The sequence below is a fragment of the Meleagris gallopavo genome, chromosome 4 (assembly GCF_000146605.3).
Source record: "Meleagris gallopavo isolate NT-WF06-2002-E0010 breed Aviagen turkey brand Nicholas breeding stock chromosome 4, Turkey_5.1, whole genome shotgun sequence".
NCBI lineage: Eukaryota > Metazoa > Chordata > Aves > Galliformes > Phasianidae > Meleagris > Meleagris gallopavo.
Window position 1 is genome coordinate 29,754,332 of NC_015014.2, and position 14,069 is coordinate 29,768,400.

Here is a 14,069-nt window from a genome sequence, read left to right on the forward strand (position 1 = left end):
TCTTTTTTTTAAATCTGCATAACCTGTAAGAAGGCTGGAAAATCAGAAATCACCAGGAGTACTGAGGGTCTTTGCCTTCTGCTTGCCTACAGCAGAAGAAACTGGGCTCAAGCATTAGCAGTGTGGATGCAGCTTCAGTAATGGCACTGTTGTTTCTGCTGGTAGCTTTTAGGAACACCTGTCATTGCTAATGCTCTGCTTACTGCAGGTTAAAGGGATTACCTTCCTTCAGCTTTCATCTCCTCTGGTGTTGGAAAATATCCCCAAGTGGAACAGAAGACTCTTCAAAACTTACCAAGGTTTGTTGGCATAATATTTAGTGTCAGCATGCATTCTCCTTTGGTTTAAAAAGTGCATCACAAATTGAAATGTTAACTCTGCTTCCTCGCAAAATATCTGCTTTCTCTGAGAAGTTAATTACTGATTTCAGCACAGCTGAAATGAGGCCTAATGATGGCCTTCTCTTAATTGTTGACAAGTGATGGCTTGATTGGAACTAACTTTACACAGCTTCAAGTATGAAATTTAATTGTGGTACATTTCTATTTGCTTGGATTCTCCAAAGTGCCTAGCTTATATTCTGGACCTTTAACAAAGTGGGAATTGCAATACATGAGGAGGCATTTTGAATGCTCTCAGCAGATGATGTTGAATTCTGCAGCAGCAAGCTGTGCACTATAGCTATCCCCCCTACCTCCAGGTAACAGCAAGGAAAATGGACCTGACACATGGTAGGCCTAAGGAAGGCAGCAGGTGACAGCGACACTGATGGATACCTGAGGATGCTTACATTAGCTGAGATAGGTTTCAAAGACAGTTTCTTATTTTGTCATTGTTGTTGAGCAAGGAAAATGGGTGAGTCATTAAGAGGTCGCTTTCCTTGCCCCAGTGCCTCAATGATGGATGCATGAATGGCTGCCTGAATTCAGAAATGTTTCACTTCACTTCCCATGCTCACCAGGTCAGCTTCGCCTGAGGAGGGACTTATCCTGCCTAATTCAGCACATCCCAATGGCGTCCTGGCCTCACTTCCTCATTTTACCCATTTTTTGTTTGGTGTGTGACCTTAATCCTTGATTAAATTAGACATTCTTTGTCCTACCAAAGCTTTTCTGAGTCCAACAGGATTAGGCTTTTAGTGAGCTATAACAGAAGCAAAGCTTGTAACTCAGAATAAGTGATTTCCTTCCTTTCTATCTTTTCCTGCCAGAAACAATGAAAGTAGCCACAAGAGACAAGAATAATGTAGTCTTATTTACAGAGTTCTGAATGTAGAGTCTGTGTTATTTACACTCTATCAAATTAAACTGAACTGAATGTTTGCTTGACATCTACCTTTGTGTACCAGGCCTTATTCTAATGGCAGAAAGCAAAATAAAACAAAATCTGGGAATTAGCGGAAAGACAGTGACTTACAGACAAGTTTGACCTAGATGGTAGTGTTTGTCCAGATCTAGCTTTTATTTTCAAACAGGTTGAATCTGACGTTTTATTGTGGGCTTTTGTTTTGGTTTGTTTATTTGTTTTGCATTGAGAATATGTTTTTATGAGGATATGAAATTGGCCATTGACTCTAATTATTTTCTTAAGTCTGATATAGATGTTTAAAAATCCTCTTTTGGTATCAAGCCTGTGCAGGGACTCTCCTCCAACTGCAGAGACTAGAAAACAGCTAATAAGTGCAGTGTTTTCTGCTACTTTGAGCACCCAGCTCTCCAACCTTTGGCTTTCCACAATTCCAAGTCTGTAAGACCCCTTGAATTCAGCTGTGTTCTCTACCATTTGCCCATATGCTACTGTTGGACCAAGAAGTCATTTCTTCATGAAGTTTCCCAGTGGGTTGCATTCTTTTCTTCTGCCAGCAGTACCTCTTCCTGTACTACTTCACCCAGAGATTTTGTTTACCTTTAAAATCATTGTGATGAAGTAACTCATGTCAAGCCATGATGAGTCCTTTGTTTTTTTTGACAACCCTGGCCCACCACCCCACAGCCTTTCTTGAAGCAGATTTCTGATGGCTGCTGCTGAAATTGATCTCCTGGGCTGGAGGAAGAGCATCTAGAGCCCAAAGGAAAGATCAGGGAAGCAGAAAGCTTTCCACACTGCATCACTTTATAGGGGTCATTTTAAGGCTGGAGATAAGACAAAAAGGAACTGGGAAGAAAGCAGAAGAAGAGAAAGAGAGAAGGCAGATAAACCTTTCTGCAGCCTCTTCTAACCCAAAGATTAATTTGAGGTATTTGATCATGAGACCCTATTTAAGCCAAAAAATTATTACTAAATCTTTTCTGAAGCCACCAGGCAAGCGTATATTTAACGTAATACAGGATTCCGATTCTTAAGTTAGTTTTATTATTTCCCTTATTAATTTTCCCTTTCATTTCAAAGGCTTGCTGCCTTTCTGTTTACATAATGCTTGAAATTTTGATATGTCCTTGTGGATTTGCTCCATGAAGACACACTTTTCTCCCCATCAGGGAGCACAGCTATTTGGCTGCAACCTAGGAAGATTTCACCGTAGATAAACCTGCAAACTTCCCCCCACTGACTCATGAAAGATTCCACAGACGCATGTTATTCATAATAATCAGGGATGGAGCCCATCTCAGTTTTACATCTTTCTTATAGTCTGCAGAAGTTTGTTGATTCCTCTGTGAGCTTCTGTGCCTGAATGATATGCAACAGCTGCACCACAGTCCTTTTATCTGAGGGCCAGTTGGATATCACAGGCTCAGTCCACCAGCCCCAGCACTCAATTTTCATGTCAGGTCCTTACTGTACTTGCAAGTTTCCAGCTGGGAGATCACCACACATTGCCTCTTGCTTCTCTATTATAATAGAAATGCTAAGTCATTGCCTGAATCAGTGATTGAGCACCTGGTGGGAAGGCAGGGCCAACCCAAGGAACTTCAGCTGCATGCAATGTACCTGAGTGATCAGGAGGGGTGGAGGCAGGATCCACCCCTTCCCAGACCTCATTTAGGGGTTGGCAGGGGAGATAAGGGTTTTTTGCTGGAGATTTCTGCTTACTGGAGGCCTTTCAAATGTAAGCAAACTTTTTTTTTTTATTATTTTTGTGTCTATGGTTGCTGTATTTGGGCTTGTTCTCCTTTGCTGCAGCTGAAGACTTTGCCATCCTGCTTTTATTGCTATATATTCCATCACATTATAGCATTACGCTTGCTATTTAGTTGCTGTTTTTCTATTTTCCACAATTGGATGGTACATCCTTAGAGATGTTTTCATAATTTTGGAAAGGTGTTAAAAGGAGAAGCAAGTAAGGGCTGAACTGGAGGCAGATTTTGTAGGGCACTGTTTTCTCCTGGTTTCATTACTTGTGCCTCTACTCCATCATCTCCCTGCTTAGTTTGATGTTTCCCTTTCTGGCCCAAGGGTATGTTTTGTTTTGTTTTTTAGTAATTTGCTTTTCACTTTCACCTGAGGAAGGTGAGATAACAAGTTCTGAGCTGCAGTTGAGGGGTACGCTGGGCTTCAGGCTGTAACAGGTAGCCCATTGAAGCTTTGTATGTGAGCTAAGATACGTGCAGGATAAAGTCCTGCTACATTCATTTGAAGAAGAGAAATTTGTCTGTAAGTGCTTTTACTGAATGATTGTATTATGTAGAACATGCAAAGAAACAATTCCTATCCATTTTTAGAGCTATTGTTAAATAGGGAATTAGCATTGAGAAGAAGACAGTGGGGGATTTCTCTTTCTCTCCTTCCCTTCTGTAGTACAGTGTCTTTATTTTCATTATTTCTCTTTGTCTTTACTGTTGTACTGCTTTCATTTATATTGAAATCAGTTGGCAGAAGATAAAATTCACAGCATATATTTAGAGTGTTTTTGAGACTAGTAATTATTATTTTTCTCCATCTTTCTGGGAAGTTGCTGGTTATTTGTTTTACGGTTCATTTCATGAGTGTTTACTGTCATTTACTATGAACTCTGGTCTTTTTCTTTCTCTGCCTGTCCCTCAAGATTGTGACCACATGCTGGCTCTGCTTTGCATTTCTGTATTTGAGTTTGTATTTTAATATTCATTAGGTATTTGTACTGACAGCCCATCAATACATTAAATTAGTATATATGCAGCTAACAAGTATGGTACATGCCTAACTGACTTATAACAACATTAAAACAGACAGAACAGATTGTCTCAGCAGGGTTTAATAAACTGTACTTATCCACAGTCCTTGTGAAAAACAGGCATGCAGCTGCAACGTATGGTGCTCCCTTGGAATTAGAAGACCAACATGAAATGTACTAAACTGAATGTGATTTGTTTTTCTGATCAGAAAACTGAACTTTCTTCTATCTTTGAAAAAGTGCTTAGTCCTCTATTCTTTTGAGACAGAAGACATTCATTGTAAAGCAACAGGCATTCTAGTTGAAAAATATTTAGTGAACATCAAGTAACATTGGAGCATGCATGGTTATGCTGTACTCATTCTCATGAAATGCTTTGAAGATATTGGGATCTCTGCAAGTAATTAGTGTCATAATTAGAATATCATTTTTTTCTGCTAATTAAGACTAATGTGACTAAAAGGGGAGCTTTTTTTGGCTAAGAGGTATTGTTTCTTCTCGATATGAGTGAGGAAGTAGCTCCTCTAAAGCAGGCAGAAAATTGATGTCAGTTTAAAAAAAGAGCTGCTTGGTTTGGTTTTTCTTGTAATGGTTGACTCCCAGCCAAAAATTTCCTGGAGAGATTTCCTTTTTGGCATCTTGGAGAGAGCACATACTGCCTCTTGCATTATAAGAATTCGGTAGGATAGAATCTGTGTATTAATTTTATATCATGTTTCTCTGTAGTCAAAAATTGGCTGATTAAAAACTGCACAAAAATTCTAAAATAGATATCAGGCACTTAAAAACCATGAGTGAAGAGAGTAGATAAATACTTTATTTCAAAAACCTTTTTCATCTGCATCCTCTCACCAACTTGGCTGATGAGAGTAGTTCTTTAACATCAGTGGAGTTAATAAGAAGTTTCTTATCCTACACTAGAGCATCAGAAGCTCTCAGTTTAAACCACAGTACTGGGCTTGGCGCCCAAGCTTGGGTGATGTTGCTGCTCTGACAGGGTGTGCTTAGGGACAGTTCTGCAAAAACTATAGGTCTTCAGATAGTCTCCTGAACAGCATTTGCTGTTCACATGGCTTTTGATTCCCCATCAGTTAACTTGAAAGCACCAAAAAACATAATGAACAAGCAGGGAGGTCAGAAGGAAATCCAGGATTAATCTACTTACCCACTTGAGAACAAACGTGGAGCATCTGATCATGGTCCCTGTAGCAACAGTCTCTAGGCACCAAGGTCCTTCTGCAGTAATGCTGCCCACATTCTTCACGAGAGCACACACCATTACTGTGACAGTCAGGGGTTTCCTTAGCAAAGTGTTTAAGCAGCCTTCTGAAATTAATGATTATTAATTTCTCATTCCCTTTTTTCCACCTGATCTGTTTCTTTACAGTGGTAAGATGTTGACTTATCCATTATTTAAAATGTTCAAACTTGTTTAACTTATCCCTTCTGTTAATGAACAGCATAAAACATCTGAGAAGTTCCTGTAGGATACAGTAGCAATATCTTGCAAATGTCAGAGACCTGCTTAACATCAGATTTTTCCTATTTTCATAATGAGAAAAAGCAGCAATGGCACCTGAGCTGCCTTTTCCTGGGTAATGCTGCTGTGAACAGTGTGAGATATTTCTGGCAATGGAGTGAAGAGCCATTTGACACAGACAATGGGTTCTCTGACATTGGCCAGGTTCTATAATCTAGAAAATCAGGGGACTTCCGTTCCAGTTACCTCTGTTTATAGCTCTGTAGGGGGAGATGATCTCTGTAACTACCTGAAGGGAGGTTGTAGTGAGCTGGGGTTCAGCCTCTTCTCTTGTGTAATTAGTGATAGGACTAGAGCAAATGGCCTCGAGTTGCACCAGGGGAGATTCAGGCTGGCTGTTAGGAAATACTTCTTCTCTGAAAGAGTGGTGTAGTAGAAAAGCTAGGTCATTGCCTGAACCAGTGATTGAGCACCTGGTGGGAAGGCAGGGCCAAGCCAGGGGAGCTTAGGTGCATGCAATGTTTCTGAGTAAGCAGAAGGGGTGGAGCCAGGATCCACCTGTTTCCAGACCTCATTTAAAGGTTGGCAGTGGAGGTGAAGGCATGTGTTGCTGGAGATCCCTACCTTACTGAGGTCTTCTGAAGGTAAGCAGCTCTTTTCCTTCATTTCTGCATCTGTGGCTGCTGTGTTTGGGCTCATTCTCATTTGCTGTAGCCAAAGACTTTGCTGCCTTGCTATTATCATCCCATTATAGCATTACAAGTGGTCAGGCACTGGAATGGGCTGCCCAGGGAGGTGGTGAAGTCACTGACCCTGGAGGTGTTCAAGGAACTTTTAGATGTGATGTTGATTATACGAGTCTGTGATGAAAAGAGGTTCTCAGTGGTACCTTTTTCTCCCCAGATTTGTTGCTCCCCTACCACCCTGGACCATTTATTTTTCCTACACTGTACCTAGCCTTGCTGATCATATTTGATAGGAAGCCCCAGAAGGAAATAGCTAGCTTATTAGAGATAGCTGTGTGTTTTCACTTGTAACTTTTTCCCAACCTGAGATGGAAGCATCCTGGGTGGTTTACAATGACCGTTACCTTCATGAACCTTTAAGAGCATCCCAATTTTTTCTCCCTATACTTTTCCTTATGGACAGCCCACAAATCTGGAGGCAGTCAGTACCTAAAAGGCCAAGCTGAGCACCAGGCAGTAATTTTCTTTCTCATAATCAAATTCTCACAGACCAACCTCCATAAAAGCTGCACACCTCAGGGAGTGCTGGTGCTTTTATTTCATTAGGAGAGAGGCTTCATTTCTGATGCATCATAATGCAACCCCAGAAAGTAAAGTGGATGAAGAGAAGGTTGTTCATTTATTTTATTATTTACAGATGCTAGGTTGTAAAGCTTAGCTGTATAATCCTGGAAGTGAGATGTATAAGTGCAGAAGATATTTGCCACAGAGTTGTTGAAGTCTGAGAGCTGAACAAAGCCAGGGTACATTGCAAGCACCTGTGGTTTGGGATGCCTCTAGGAGTTCACACTTGGATGTAACTGTGGTTCTCCAAATTTCTGGCATTAAGAGAAGGTAATTTGCTGCTAGAACGTGCCTTAATCCATGTTATGCCATGCTTAGCCACTAATCATAGAACGGCCTGGTTGAAAAGGACCACAGTGATCATCTAGTTTCAACCCCCTGCTATGTGCAGGGTCGCCACCTACTAGACCAGGCTTCCCAGAGCTACATCCAGCCTGGCTTTGAATGCCTCCAGGGATAGGGCATCCACAGCCTCCTTGAGCAATCTGTTCCAGTGTCACCAGCCTAGGAAGTTTGCTAACTCTCCCATCTCAGCTGTCAGGCAAATATTGTGAGATTGGATTCATGTACTGGTAGCACATTGAGGCTTCTCACATTTTCCTCTTTCTTTTCATTGTTTTCTTCTACACTAGCTGGGTAAAACCCTTGAGTTGGGCAGTGCTCCCTGGAGCTGCCCCTGACCTCCTTTTCAGTTTTTGTGCTATACAGAGATCTGAACGCTCTCCTAAAGATGGAAAATGCCCTCTCCTTCATTAAGTCCATGTGGTAGGGGAAGCAGAGTGGAGGCGCTTCTCTTTTGGGCAGTGTTGAAGCTGTCCCCACCTCTGTTTTGGTGAAGCTGGTGTATTGCTACAGACAAGGCATTTTCTGGAGGGGAGGTTTTCACTTCCAGTGTTTGTTTTTATCCAGCTTGTACAGAACTGATTTTTTAAAAAATTTCTTTTATGTCCCCAGACTTCTGTGCTTGTTTTCGTTCTCTTGATCTTTAGAATTCAAGCTGCATTTTGCTGTAGTCTTGTGTTGCTCCCAGTATTGCTTTTAGAAACTGATAGTATCAGAGACCCGAGTGTACCATAGTGGTTCATTTGCTTTTTTACTGACAGCTTTGGTGTTAGTCTTTTCTGACTACACCATTTCTGACAAAATACATGCGAACTGTGTATTTTGTTCTTACTCAATTTTTCCATTGAGCTTTAATACATGAGCTGGGAGTAACAGCTACATCAGGCTATTTAAGCAAACGGGGCTTTAAGACTGCCATGTGGTACTCTGGCAAGCTATAATCACCCCAACTGTGCCTCAGAGCCTGTCTGACTGGGACTAGGGAGCTCAGTAATGAATCTTGAATTTGTTTTATCTTTGAATGAGTTCAGATGCTTTGCTAGATACCAGTTCTGTTCTCCCTCCCTTTCCTTTTTATATCTCCTCCTATTTTAATGTCAGAATGAATTGATCCCGGGCTGCTCCTCTGTTCTCTGACACTCCTGAATATGGAAGTGTCACTGTAAAATGAACCATAGCAAATTCTTAATAAGCTACCTTCAGAGAGAGTTATAGTTTTTGACATTTAGTTATGGATTTATCCCTTATGCAGGAAGCCTCGTTCATTTCATGCATGCTAACCATAGTGAGAAGAAGTTATTAAGTATTTGTCATATTTTGGTCTATTGAACAGCCACATCACACACAGTGCCAGTCTCCAACAGGTTGCAGGAGGTTAGTGAGAGCAGGAAATGGAAGGAAGGATGGAAGAAACGAAGACTCTTTGTATGAAAGCTACAGTACCACACTCCTTACAAAGGCTAATAGGTTTAGAGCTCCTATTCGATCATTTCAGGTTAGAATTCCTGTTTCATATGTAGGAAGTAACCTTCAGTTATCCAGGCTTGTTGGGTCAGGGCTCTGCACTGAATCCCGTGCAGCAGATAATTCTGCCAGTAATTAATAATTATTACATAAATTTTAAGGTAATATATTTTATGTATTTTTATATAGCATATGTTACTACTATCATAATTTTAAAAAGATGGTGACCACTATCAAGTGTACCACTTCAAATAGCCAATACGTTTCATTCTTACAAAGTATTTATTTAGAATACCTGAACTATAAACAAGATAAATTCATCTAGTGAATCTCACTTTTAATAGAAATGTGAAGTGTTAAAGTTCTGCTTATAAAAAGAACAGCATTATCATTTCTGAAGAAGCGTGTGTGGGCTGGAAATAATAACTCTGTTCACTTGTACTATTTTTGAAGTGGTCTTAGTCATAATAATTTTAAGTCAACACAACACTTTAGATCTGACCAAAAAAAGTATTATTTTGTTCCTTTTGTTATATGTTACAGTTGCTATGTCATTGTAAGGAAAACCCATCTTTAGGGAGAAATAGATGCTCCTTGTCCAACAGAAGCAGGAAGGAAAAAACTGTGGGTATTTTCTTCCAGTAGGCAGCTTACAAGCATGTCCAGAAGGCATGCTGCCAGCCTGATGTTAACTGTTCTCACTTTTGGCTTCTAGTACTAAGCAAATCTCACTCCAAAAATTGTCAAGTCTTCATTTCAGCTTAACTAGTATGATTAAAGTAATGACAGTGACTTCAGGTAGTAATTTTTTTTTTTATTTTTTATTTTTTGCAAGATACAGAGGCTTTTTATAGTGGTGTTAACAAGCTTTTCTCTAAAAATGTTTTGGTCTGTTTTTTTCAGCATCAGGTATAGCAAGGTCAGAAGTGGTGTTTGTTATATAAGGCAATGCATGTGTGAGATGAAAAAAAAAAGTTCAAAATGATGGAGAGATGCAAAATGCACCAACGTCACTTATTCCCTTTGAATAATAGGAACTTAATAGACATTGTTTTAGCTTCACCCATCACCTACCAGCTGATCTGCTGAGTTATTTTTTCCGTTAGGGCAGAAATAGAGATGGGTTCCCTGGGTGGTTGGACATACTGAATTGCTCCAGAATTGGAATGTTTAACCATAAAAGTTAAGTAGAGGTGCTCCTCATCTCTCTAGCTGAAGGCACCGTGCTTAAGTGCGAGATTGAGTAGAGCTTTAAAAATGAAAAAAACCTTCTAGTTTCAAAATCAGGCTGCTGCAGGAGATGAAAGGGCAAAGCATGGCTAAGGAAAAAGAAATTATGAAATGCTTATCTACCTGATAAGAGACTGAAGAATCTGTGAAGAGTCTCTCGGTGTTGCAGGTAAATGTAGATTTGTTAATATTGAAAAAGATTTAAAAAGTACTGTCATTGGATTTTGAATGAGTATTGTCATCAAAATCGGATCACATTTTCTAATGCAACTTTCTAGAGTGTTTTCAGTTACCTACCGTGAATTCCTCATTCGATCCTGTGTTATTTTTTTGCAATCATATGAAACAAATTGGAGTAGTTACAGCAATTTCCAGATAGACACTAATTTTACTGATTTCATGGGTAGCTCAATCCAATTCCAACTAAAACGAGCTGCTGGGTATTTATCTGCTTCAGCTAGAGCAGCTTCTTACAAAGTATGATACTGATTTATATTTTGTGTATTAATTGTACCCCAAATTAGGCTGTTAAATGAACAAGCTGCTCTTAAAATAATGTTTGTGCCATACCTCACAGGTACGTAAGTCAGAGCAGAACTTGAATAAGTCTAAGGGAAGCAATTCTGTGATCTGTGCTGCAGACAGACATTGAAGCTGTTTGGAGATTTGACACAAAAAGACATCTCAGTGGAGAGGGTGGGGTTCTTTGAAGAGATCAAATAGCCATTAAAAATTCAGTTTATACGAGTCTCCTTATTTTAGTTCTATAGACATAGGATTAATATAGAGTTAAACTTCACCTGAGGATGAGTATCCCAAGTATGCATATGCATTTTGCCCCAGTCAAAATATTTGTTTTGCCAAAAAAAAGTGTTTTTATTAAATAATTTTAGTTAATGCTGTTCCTCAGTTGTACTTAGCCTTTTAGTAAAACTGAAAGCATTTGCATATGTATGAAGTGCCATTGAGTGTCTTTGGGTACTTTTATCATCTAAGGTATAGAACAACCAATAAGTTGTTCTCAAGTGACAAATCATAACCAGGAGACGTGTTCTACCAAGTCTTTGGATTTGTTGAAAATTCATTCTTCTTGTTGTAGTGATTGGCAATCCTGCCTCTGGCAGGGGGGTTTGAACTATATGATTTTTGAGGACCCTTTTGAACCAAAACATTCTTTGATTCTATGATCATGCTTGATTTTTATTTCAGCTTTTTTTAGAAAGTGCTTTATCAAATGCATTGAAGAAGCTGCATGTTTCCAGCAGTGTAAGTTTGGTGTTGACTGCATTTTTCTGCAATGCCAGTCTGAGCAGACTGATGTCTTTCTCTCTATGGCTGAAGGTCTAATTATGCCATAGGTAGCTACCTTGTTCTGTTTAGTCTCGTATTCTGCCAAATGACCATTGGAAGCAGAAGGCACTAATTATATAAGTATATTAAATATTTTCTCATTAATTTATTCTCTGTCCAGCCTCATTGAGTATTCTCTTCTAGCCAGAGGATAGATAAAGATAGACCCTGTTCTTTCATCAGGTTGCAAGGGTTTAGGCTACCATTAGGACTACTAAAGTTGTATGTGGGTGATTTTTCTTAATTACTCCTGCTTTCAAAGGTTGAAATCCACTCCTTCAGCGTATACTGTCCTGTTCTTAAAGACAACAAAGGAAACCAATGTTTAATCCTGCTTTAGTGCTACTGTGTTTCAGAATATTAAAATTTCAGCTTAATAAAATGCTCAGATTCCTTAAGACATTGGATCAAACCTAAGGTCATTTTAGCCTGGTACCCCGTTGCCAGTCAGCAGTTTACTGAGTGGATGAAAATCCGGCCACCAGTGGACTGTAGCCACTATTTCTATGCTGACCAATGCTCCATGGGTTTGCAGTGTGTTTTAGTGGGAAGAAAACAAGCTGCAAACAGCAACAGATGTCCCATTTCCCACGTTGCCTTTAGTCAGCTCAGAAAAAGAGAATGCATTGTCTCCTTTAACTTGTGGGTACTTTCTTCTTGCCTCACTTTTAAGCCAAGGACAGCTCCTCGTGTTTTAAGCCTGTCAGGGTGTTAGAAGGAGAAAGGAGATGATATATCCATCAAGACTTCAGAACACAGGGCTCCATGCATTGTGTAAAGTACAGTTCTGAAAATTGTATAATTTATCAGGCAGATGTAATTCCATCAAGGGGTTCTGGAGATGCTGCAAACCACATCATCCAATTATGGCTTGGAAATTCAATTACTGTGCCTGCAGGAGTAAATACTGCTCTTATAGCCTATAGTGTGATTCTGCAGACCTTATTTGGATGGCAGCAGCACTGCCCTCTTCCCCATCAGCACCGTTGCTGAGGTTTGTGCCGTATGTGTTGGTGGAGTACAAGATGTATTAAAAACGTTATCAGAGATGCGACAAGAGGAACTGAATTGTAGAATGGCTTAGGTTGGAAGGGACCTTAAAGATCATCTATTTCCAACCCTCTTGCCATGGACAAGATTGCCCCCCACCAGCCAAAGCTGCTCAGGGCCCTGTCCAACCTCGCCCTGAGTGCCTCCAGGGAGGGGGCATCCACAGCTTCTCTGGACAGCCTGTGCCTGGGACTCACCACTTTGAGTAAAGAATTTCCTTCTAGTTTCTAACCTAAATTTCTCCTTTTTTGGTTTAAAGTCATTCCCCTTGTCCTATTGCTATCAGACCATGTACAAAGTAGATTTGCCTCCTGCTTGTTATCTCCATTCAAGTATTTGAAGACTGCTATGAGGTCTCTCTCAAGCCTTTTTTTTCCTCTGTTAAACAAGCCCAGCTCCCTCAACCTTACTGGCTCCAGCCCTCTGATCATCCTCGTGGCCCTCCTCTGGACCACTCCAGCAGCTCTATGTATTTCTTGTACTGGGGGCCCCAGGGCTGGATGCAGTACTCCAGATGGGGTCTTACAAGGGCAGAGAAGAGGGGAACAATCTACTCCCTCACCTTGCTGACTAGCTCTCTTCTGGTGCAACCCAGGATACAGTTAGCTTTGTGGGCTGCAAGTGCACACAATGAAGTGCAATTTTTTCCCTTAAGAATTTTTTACTTAAATTCCGCAAGTTTAGTATACAGTTAGATACAATCCTAGCAACATGGCTTGAGAAGCAGGAGGGTTAATTAGATAGAGTGTGCTGGCTTTAGTACAGAATACACTGAGACTGACTAGTTTAAGTAAATATTTGGCATTGTGTAGGCTGAGCTTATCCTAACAGAGAGAGATGGTTGTAATAGAAAAGATGATACAGGTTGATTTTTGTTTCAGTCTAGAGGATTTTTCTTAATAGGAATGAAAAATTTTTGAATTATCGAAAGAAAAGCAACTTCTTTATGGGTGATGAAGCATTTGTTTTTAGACGCACATTTGATAGTATACGGTTAAGAGTTTTGCTGAATTTGCTATTAATGTGCTTTTCTTAATGGAAATATTTTTGATGCTCTTAGGGCCAACCTCTGAAACGCGTGAACATTTTCCAAAGTACTCACTTGGTGTTACATGAGAGCTGTACTTAAAATTTAGAGTGTATCAGACTTATGACTGCATATATTGACAAATGCCATTAGGTCTGTAAAACATTTATTTTGTTTCATTTAAATAACTGACATATGTCTATCCAGTCTGAAATGATACTGCTTCTCGCTTTCTGCTATTAAAGTTCTCTCAGTGTGGTCCCAATCCTGTCAGTCCTGACACCTGAACTGAGGACAGTTTAATTGTGGTTCACAATGCATTCACCTTCAGGTGAAATGTCTTCACTCTAGCCAGGGTGGTGAAGGTCCTTTAGATATTGCCTTAAGATCTGAATGTATGTTGTGACCAAATTTTTCTCCATTTCTTAAGGCAATCTCACTTCATAAAACCCCTCCCATTCTCGGTATTATGGATAATCCACAGTATTTTCATGTGTATTCCAGTGCAGAAAAAGAAAAGCAAAATGCACTAGGCTATCAACTGGCAATAAGTTGCAGTGCAGCTGTTGGCCCTCCAGGTCACCCATGGCTTTCTTATGCTGTCCCTGTCTTTTGCTACTTAGGATAAGTAACATAGGGGGAGGAGGAGGTTGTTTTAACTGGCTTTTGTGTAGCTTTTTATTATGCATTGAATTGTTAGAAGACAACTCTTTTTTTTTTTTTTTT